The 7,970-nt window shown below is 47.8% G+C and overlaps 1 protein-coding gene and 1 long non-coding RNA gene across 3 annotated transcripts in view; one reads left to right on the forward strand and one right to left on the reverse strand.

Moving 5' to 3' along the window:
- Nucleotides 1–599, reverse strand: part of LOC121017135 (uncharacterized) — a 1,221-nt gene extending 622 nt beyond the window's left edge. Inside the window, exon 1 of one of the 2 annotated variants that reach the window (XR_005784638.1) lies at nt 182–599. This is a non-coding gene — a long non-coding RNA (uncharacterized LOC121017135). Of the gene's footprint in view, nt 1–155 lie in introns of both variants that reach the window. The other variant, XR_005784637.1, reaches the window with a different exon arrangement.
- ASIC2 (acid sensing ion channel subunit 2) overlaps nt 1–7,970 on the forward strand; it is a 1,013,351-nt gene that overhangs the window by 806,762 nt on the left and 198,619 nt on the right. The window lies entirely within an intron of this gene.

Below are 7,970 nucleotides of genomic sequence, written 5' to 3' on the forward strand. Positions count from 1 at the left end.
ATAATACCCACAATATCATATAATACACATACTTTATAAAATATATCATATAATACCCACAATATCATATAATGCACATACTTTATAAAATAGATCCTATAATACCCACAATATCATGTAATACATATATACTTTATAAAATATATAATACCCACAAGATCATATAATACGTATACCGTACACTCAGTGGTCAAAACCACCCTCATCTCTTTTGAATGTATTTTCATTGCTGCATCACCTAGAAGTGGGGACCTTACCATTAACTCCACATCCACGCTGTGTGTGACAGCTTGCACAATACCCCACCCCCGTTATTTTATTTGGTACATGTGGACACGATTAGCCCATTGCACAGGAGAGAAAAACAGAGGCTTATAGAGATGTGGCTTCCCCCAGATCACCCCACACCCTGGGTGTGGCTCTGCTCTGTGCCTCACACCATCAGCTAACAAGATGAAAGGGACAGTAGATGTTTCCCTTGGTGTGGCCTCTGGCCCGGTGGGAAGGTCTCTGTGTTACCTTCCCTTCCACCTGGATATTGTAACTTGTCACTGGGTATTGGCTTCCCTCAAAGAGGAGCAGTCTCACCAGAGTGACTTCTAAGCCCAGAATAGCAGAGGCTCTCATAAAAATTGAGTTAATATAGCAGAAACTGAAGCCCACAGTTATCTGCTATCACTTTCAAGCAGACAGCTGCAAGCTTTTGGCCCTGAGGGGTCTTCTGACAATGTATTAGGCAGAAGTGGAAGGTACCCCTGTGCCTTGCCCCAGAAAATGAGTCATTCGGTGGCCAGCCTGTGTGTGTACCTCAGACTTGCATGACCAGCATGGGTCCCACCTGGGACGTGGGGAAGGGAACAGATGTCCTGTATGGCCCTCCTCAGCTGCCTGGCAAAGCCCCACAGGCCCCATCTGGGTCCCGGAATCAAGGCAGCTCGCGGCCAGAAAGGACTTTCAAGGTCATCCAGTGCAAATGCCTAGCAAAGGCTAGAATCCCACCCAGTGGTACCCATTCCCTCTTGAAATCCATAGTTGATAGGGAATTCAATACCTCCAGGAGCAGCCAGAGCTGGAAAGTTCCCCAAGAATCATCTAATCTGATCCCTTTACTGTCCAGATGGAGACATTTTCCACACCAGAGAAACAGCTTGTTCCAAGGTCACCCAGCTAGGCCAGCAACAAGGAGATGTCTATTTACCCTCCCCTGCACGTCCCATGCTTCGGCCATATTTCACTTCCCAGAATGAGCCATGCTGTTTCCTGTCTCTGTGTCGTTCACCGCGTTCCCCCTCCTGGATGTGCCCTTTGCACCGTATCTCTCACCTGCCCAGGAAAACACACCTGCCCTTCAAGGCTCAACGAGGCACTTTGTCTTCCATAAAGTCTTGCCTGAGACCTTCCTCCCGCAGTGAAAACTTCTCCCCCTTGCCTGCATCCCAGGTGGAGGCTGTGCACACGTGGTCCAGAGCACTTGTCACCCTGGACTCCATATGTCCCTGCTTGTCTGATCCCCAACTCTCCCGGGAGGCCCTTGAGCATAGAGCCCACGTTCCCCATGTCTGTGTTCTCAGACCCGTCCACAACTCTGGGCAAAGACATGCTTGTTGAATAAACGCACCAATGAATGACGGGATGGATCAACACTGGAAAAGCCTCCAAAGCGATTTGTAATTTCCACAAATCCCTGTAGACTCTGTTTCATTTGTATTCCCCTCTCCTCCACTCCTTTCGAATCCACTTCCCTTCCCCATTAGAGGATGGGGCCAATCATTTCACCACAGAGAGGCTAGGTGATTGGCCCGAATCACCCAATTATAAGTAACTTCTCCTAGTTCTTGTGTTTGCAAGTTCAAGGGAAATGTCATGGTTAGTGCCATCTCCTGAGTCACTTCCTCTCTGGATGACACTTCCTAACACCTCCCCACCCCCCTGCCCAACTTGGGAGCCTGCCCTGAGGATCTGTCTCTTCCCCAGCTTCAGCTCAGGACATGCAAGTCTGTAGGATTCTCTGAGACTCCACTCCTGGAGACTAACGGGGAACACGGGATATGGGCATGTCACCTCCATGTGACCAGGGCACAAGAGGGCGTGGAAAGAGAAGGCAGATGAGCCAGACCTCGGCTCCAGCAGGGGGTAGGATTGTGGATACAAATTGTAGCTGGCAGGGGACAGACTCAAACATGGACTGACTCTAGCTCATTCTACGTGCCGTGGCCTCCCTCCAACGCCATGCTATCATCATGCTTCCTCTGGTCACTGGAGAGAGGTTCCGGCGGGTCTGGCCTCTCTTTGGGACGTGGGTGGGACATCCATGAAAAGGATGAGTATCACGTGGCCATCACACACTCTCTGGATGTCACACGCTCATGGGTGTCACACGCTCAGGGAACCTCTGCACTCTGCAGCTCCAACTTCCAGGGCCTTCTTCCTTCCACCCTTTCCAACGGGAAGGCTGCATCTTGCCCCCTTCTTAAAAACTGTGCTGACGTTTGCCACACTTGGTATCAAATTCACTACTTGAACCTTTTTTAGGCGTTGGAACCAGTAGCACTCCGTACATCCCAGCAGCCATCACTGCTCCCTCATTCCACAGCATTTCCATTCCTCTAATAGGAGACCTGTGCCCACCCCGGCCTTTTACACGATGCCCAGTAACAAGGGCAGTGTCGGGGCCTTCCCGGCTCCAAGTGGTGAGGTCACTAGGAGCACGTCAGTGGGAGGACAGCCAGGAGCCTGTGTGGGAAAGGCTATCTGTCCTCTCTGTGCACTCAGGTCCCAGTGCTCCTTCAAGTCCTTGGTCAGAATCCCCACTCACCCGCCAGGCCCCATCCTCCCTACCTCTCAGCCCACCATCGGGAGGCAGTCTCTCTGTGCCCAGCTCCCAGAGCATCCTAGAACATAGCTATGCAGGTGCCGGTCAAGGGGGCCATGCCCCCAGGTCTTGGCTTGGCCTCTCACTGGCTGTGAATCCTTGGGCACATTATCCAATCTCTGCTTCAGGTTCATCATCTGTAAGCTGGAGTCAGTAACAGACAGCACTATGAAAGTGTTGCCGTGAAAGGGCTTGCACAGATTAGCACACTCCAAGCTATCCCAACAGTGCCTGGGGCCTCGGCCCTACTCCAACTGTGGTTGGCCTTCCTACCACCTGTCTTGCCTGTGGTGCTCCTCGGCCACAAGGCTCGAAGTGCAGGGAGGCTTGAAACTTCTAGGTTGGTTGAAGGGCCCCCAGGGGTCACCCCAGATCTTCACTCCCTTTTGTCTGGGTGTTTAATAATGGCCAGGACTCTGTCTCACTGTCACACGGGATCAGCGCAGAAGTGCCTTCCAAGAAAGGCTGACCTGTGTGCGCTCGCTCAGGAGACGCCTTTCCTGTGCCAGCTCTCCCGAAGGGCAGCAGAGGTTTGAGTGGACGGAGAGGTCCAGAAGAGGCAGTCCGTTCGTTCCCTGTTGGACTCTGGCTAAGGGGCTCAGAATGGCAGGGTTCCACAGAGCTCCTCCTTCTCCCATGGAGGCAAGGCTTCGACAGCCCCCTCCCAGCAGCCCCTGATGTTCAGTAGTTTGCCCACCTATCCCCCAGATCAGCATCTGGCCAGTGGGAATGGGACGGCATGGCCCGAAGTCCCCATGACCACTAGCCAAGCCACTGCACAGGCTCCAGCTCCCAGCACGGAGAAGCAGCAATACTGGCACCTGTATAACAGGGTCCTGGGGAGTAAATGAAACAGGTGTGTGTCCACATCCGCCTCGCCTCACTGGATAGCAGTGGGAATTTAATAAAGTGACTCAAAGGAGGCACCAGCCAAGGCCAACTTCCTCCCCTCATCCCTTTAAGCGTGGATGTTATACCAGGGATGCGTTCATCGCTCACTCATTCATTCGTTCATTTGAACTTTATATAGCACTTCCTTCTAGTTGGGTCCACTCTCCCATTCCCCATATTTTAGCCTGCATTGGCGATATTTTTAATGTTTATTTATTTTTGGGGGGGGTGGCGGGGCAGGGAGAAAAGAGAAAGAGAGAATCCTAAGCAGGCCCTGCACTGTCAGCACAGAGCCTGATGTGGGGCTCGATCCCACAAACCCTGAGATCATGACCTGAGCCGAAACCAAGGGTCAGACGCTCAACTGATTGAGCCAACCAGGAGCCCCTGAATTACCTATAGTTTCCATCCCCACCTGTATCTCTCAGAAACGAACCAAAATACTTTGAATTAGCCCTTCTCCCCTTCCCTCTTTGTGGTTCAGCTCATTTCCATCTTCTCTAAGAGCAACATCACTCTCCCTTTCTCTCACTCTTCTGGCCCCTCTTCCGCGCCCTGCTGCCTCCTGCTCCCCCAAGGCCCTGAGACCTGTGGGTTCCTTACCCTAGTCTGTGTTTCCCAGAGACAGGTGCCACATCTGCACGTTCAGGCACCACAGCTGGAGATTACCAATCATCATATTTTATATCTGGCCTCATGAATAATTCAGGGCCCAGAAAGCAAGAGCATAATAATTAACATGAGTTGGAGGGGGAACGCCAGTTCCAACATAGCCCCATCGGTTTTTATGATAGGATTTCGCCAAGCTTAAATGCACAACACCTGACCTTGTGTTCTTGGCTTGCATGTGAAGTTGTTTTCCATATTGGGACCATGTGTATGAGCCTCATATAATCCACAGTCGGAGCTCTTTCCCAGAAGCTGGTCTATTAGTAAAATCCTTGAAAGGAAACGAAACAGAGGTGACTGGAGATGTCCCCAGACCCCAGTCTGTCAGAATAGCGTATGCAAAAATCACATGTTCTAGAACGCAGAATCTGCATTGGGCCTTGATTTACCTTCTCCCACAAACTCTGACCCTTCAAGGCAGAGCTTGGGTCTCCATCATCTGTGACCCCGCCACAGTGTCTGGCATGGTGGGGGCCCACCGTAAGATTCGGGGTGCCGCACGTCACTTGCATGATCTTTTCAGGAACACTGTCTCCCCATCTCTAAGAGAGCTCTCGTGGGTGGTTGCCTTGGACATTTCTGTTTAGGCTTCTTGGCCTTAGGGCTCTCTTGTATGATACCAAATATTCTGTAAAGACACAGTTAAACGCCCCACGCAAATTCCCTCTTTGCAGCCATGCTGGAATTTTCCATAAAGTACACTAATTGATTTGCTCGTTAACGTCAAATGTTTGGATGTTTGTTTTCTTTCCCTTTTAAAAACAAATCTTCTGTTACAGAACAAATATTTGAAGGGGGCGGGGAGGGGAGAAGGGGTAATTCAATGTATTGGGATTCAGTTGTGTGAGATGCAGGTTGGAATGTAAAAAATAACTAATTAAGGCTTTTAGCACATCAAAGTGTTTTTCGGAACCTGGCTCCCTACTGTGAACCTGGCTTTCTGACATGAACCTGATTTCCTGGTGAGAATCTGGCTCCCTGATGAGAATCTCATTCCCTGGTGTGAACCTGGCTCCCTGATTAGCATCGCATTCCCTCATATAAATGTGATTTCTTGATGTGAACTTGGCAGTCAGAATTAGTGGTCAGGTAAAACTTGTTGTAGGAATGAATGAGTGAATGAATGAATGACTGAATGAATACTGTTAGACTGTAAAAGATGCTCTCTCTTAAGAGGCATATTATAAGAGTTCTGCCTACATTAAAAATCCTCATGTTACAAAGATTCCTGTATGTTTATGTGAACAGCACCTTAGCACCAAGCCAGAAGAGTGCAGAAAACTCTCTTTGGAGCACAAAAAAGAGAGAAATATTCCCTCAATTTCTTTGCTTAATTCTGCTTGTTAAAAAAAAAGCTTTACTGAGATATAACTTACATGCCATTCAATTATCCATTTGCAGTGAGCAATTCAGTGTTTTTTTGTAAATTATACTCACAGGTATGTGCAACCATCGCCATAACTACATTTTAGAACATGTTTGCACTCTCGGCAAAATAAATCCATACCCATTACCTGGCACTCCCCATTCTCCCCAGCCCTAAGCAACGGATAATCTATTCTCTGTCTCCACACATTTGCTATTGCATATACTTGGAACTATACACTCCGTATTCTTTTGTGACTGGCTTCTTTCAACTAGCGTAACATCTTCAAGGTTCATCCGTGCTGTAGCATATGTCAGTACCTCATTCCTTTATGTTGCCAAATAATATTCCACTGTATGGATCTATTACACTTTATTTGTCTATTCGTCAGGCTTTTTTTTTTTTTTTTTTTTTCATTAATTCTTGCCAGGGTGGTTAATAAGCCATGAGGTCGAGGCCAGAGGCACTAGGATTCCCTAATCACCATTTTACTTTTTAACTACTGAGAGCATCCCGACTCTTGATTTCAGCTCAGGTCATGATCTCACGCTTCGTGGGTCTGAGCCCCACATCAGGCTCCACATTGACAGCACAGAGCCTGCTTGGGATTCCCTCTCTCTGTCTCTCTGCCCCTCTCCCGCTCACGCTCACTCTCTCTCTCAAAATAAATAAACTTAAAAAGGGGCGGGGGGGGGCGAGTATAAATGATGAACAACTGTGCAGGGGTAGTCAACATCTGTGGGGCTAGCCTGGGAATCTGACCACCATTTATAACTTTGTTTTCATGGGGAAATGAAATCTAAATTCTGAATAATAATCTTTAAGATGAAATTTCAGAAAAATTATGTTCTTCCTTTACAGTACCTGCCTTTCAAAACTCAAAAACAAAAAATAAATTCTGCGCTTGGGCCAAACAAACAAAAACAATTTAATGCACTCTTCATAATGCACATTATGGTGATCTTACAAAGTCAAATCTACAAGAGAATTTATTTTATTTGGCCTCCTTGAAAATAAGCATCTTAAATAACTGGGTGGTTTTTTTTTTTCAGTGCCAAGTAGGAACAGAACCCAGAAGCCTCAAATCTTTATCCAAAGTCTAATCCAACAGATTCCTCATTATTTCAGGATCAATCAACAATAAACTCAAATGGTCAAGGGAAAGAAAAGAACAGTCCCTACTGGTTTCTGGTCCTTGAAGTTTTTTCATCTTCCGTTTGGAGTAAAAAATGTTTTTGTCATTTTCTTTTCTGAAAGTCCGGTCTTTTATTGGCCTTTCATGTAACACAGAAGAGCATTTGGACATTTATGAACACTCCAGAATATCGGAGTCGGGCCTCAGCTGTGGAGACCAAGATGCGGAGAGAGAACATGCCTTGACCCAGATCACATTTGGGTTCACAGGAGAGCCGGGACTAGAACTCGTTTCTGTAGTGAGGGGATTATTGGCACTGTCTGCTCTGGGGGTGTCACTCCTCCTGGAATTCTTTCGACATCACTATGGGGACGGTGACAAGGTTGAGCGTTACCGTGCAGACAGGGGAGAGAGTCTAGAAAGGTGGAGGAAGCAGGCAGGCGGGATCAATAATATGCATTGATCACTTACCCAGTGCCAGGAATTGTGTCGGCTTGTTGCATACATTATCTTATTTAATCATCAAAAATTCCGTGTGGCAAATCGATTTTTTTCCAAAAAAAACAAAAAAAAAAAAAAAAAACACCTCAGACTTGGAGAAATTAAACAAATTACCCAAGGTCACACAGCTATCAGTTACTAGCTACTTTGAAGCCCCAAAGCCTGTGTGCTTTCTCAGTTTACCTACTTCTCCAAAGGGGGCTGGAAACCAGCTCAGTGAGAAAGTGGAGATGTTTAGCCTGGAGAACAGAAGACTCTAAGGGAAGTGACAGCGGCCTTCCCAATTTTTTAGCTCTCATGGAGGCAAGAGGGAACACTGCGTAAGAGCTGCTGGGAATCGTATTTCACGTCCATAGAAAGGACTTTCTAACAGCTGCTGTCTGTGTAGAACAGGCCGCTTTGTTAGGTAGCAAGCTCTCTGTCCCTGAAGGTATGTAAACAGAGGCTAGAAGATCACTTGGGGAGGTCAGGCGGAGTGAGGGCTCTGGACTCAATGAAAGGTCAGGCGGAGTGAGGGCTCTGGACTCAATGAAAGG

The sequence above is a fragment of the Herpailurus yagouaroundi genome, unplaced genomic scaffold, assembly GCF_014898765.1.
Source record: "Herpailurus yagouaroundi ecotype Mexico unplaced genomic scaffold, PumYag 215, whole genome shotgun sequence".
Taxonomy (NCBI): Eukaryota; Metazoa; Chordata; class Mammalia; order Carnivora; family Felidae; genus Herpailurus; species Herpailurus yagouaroundi.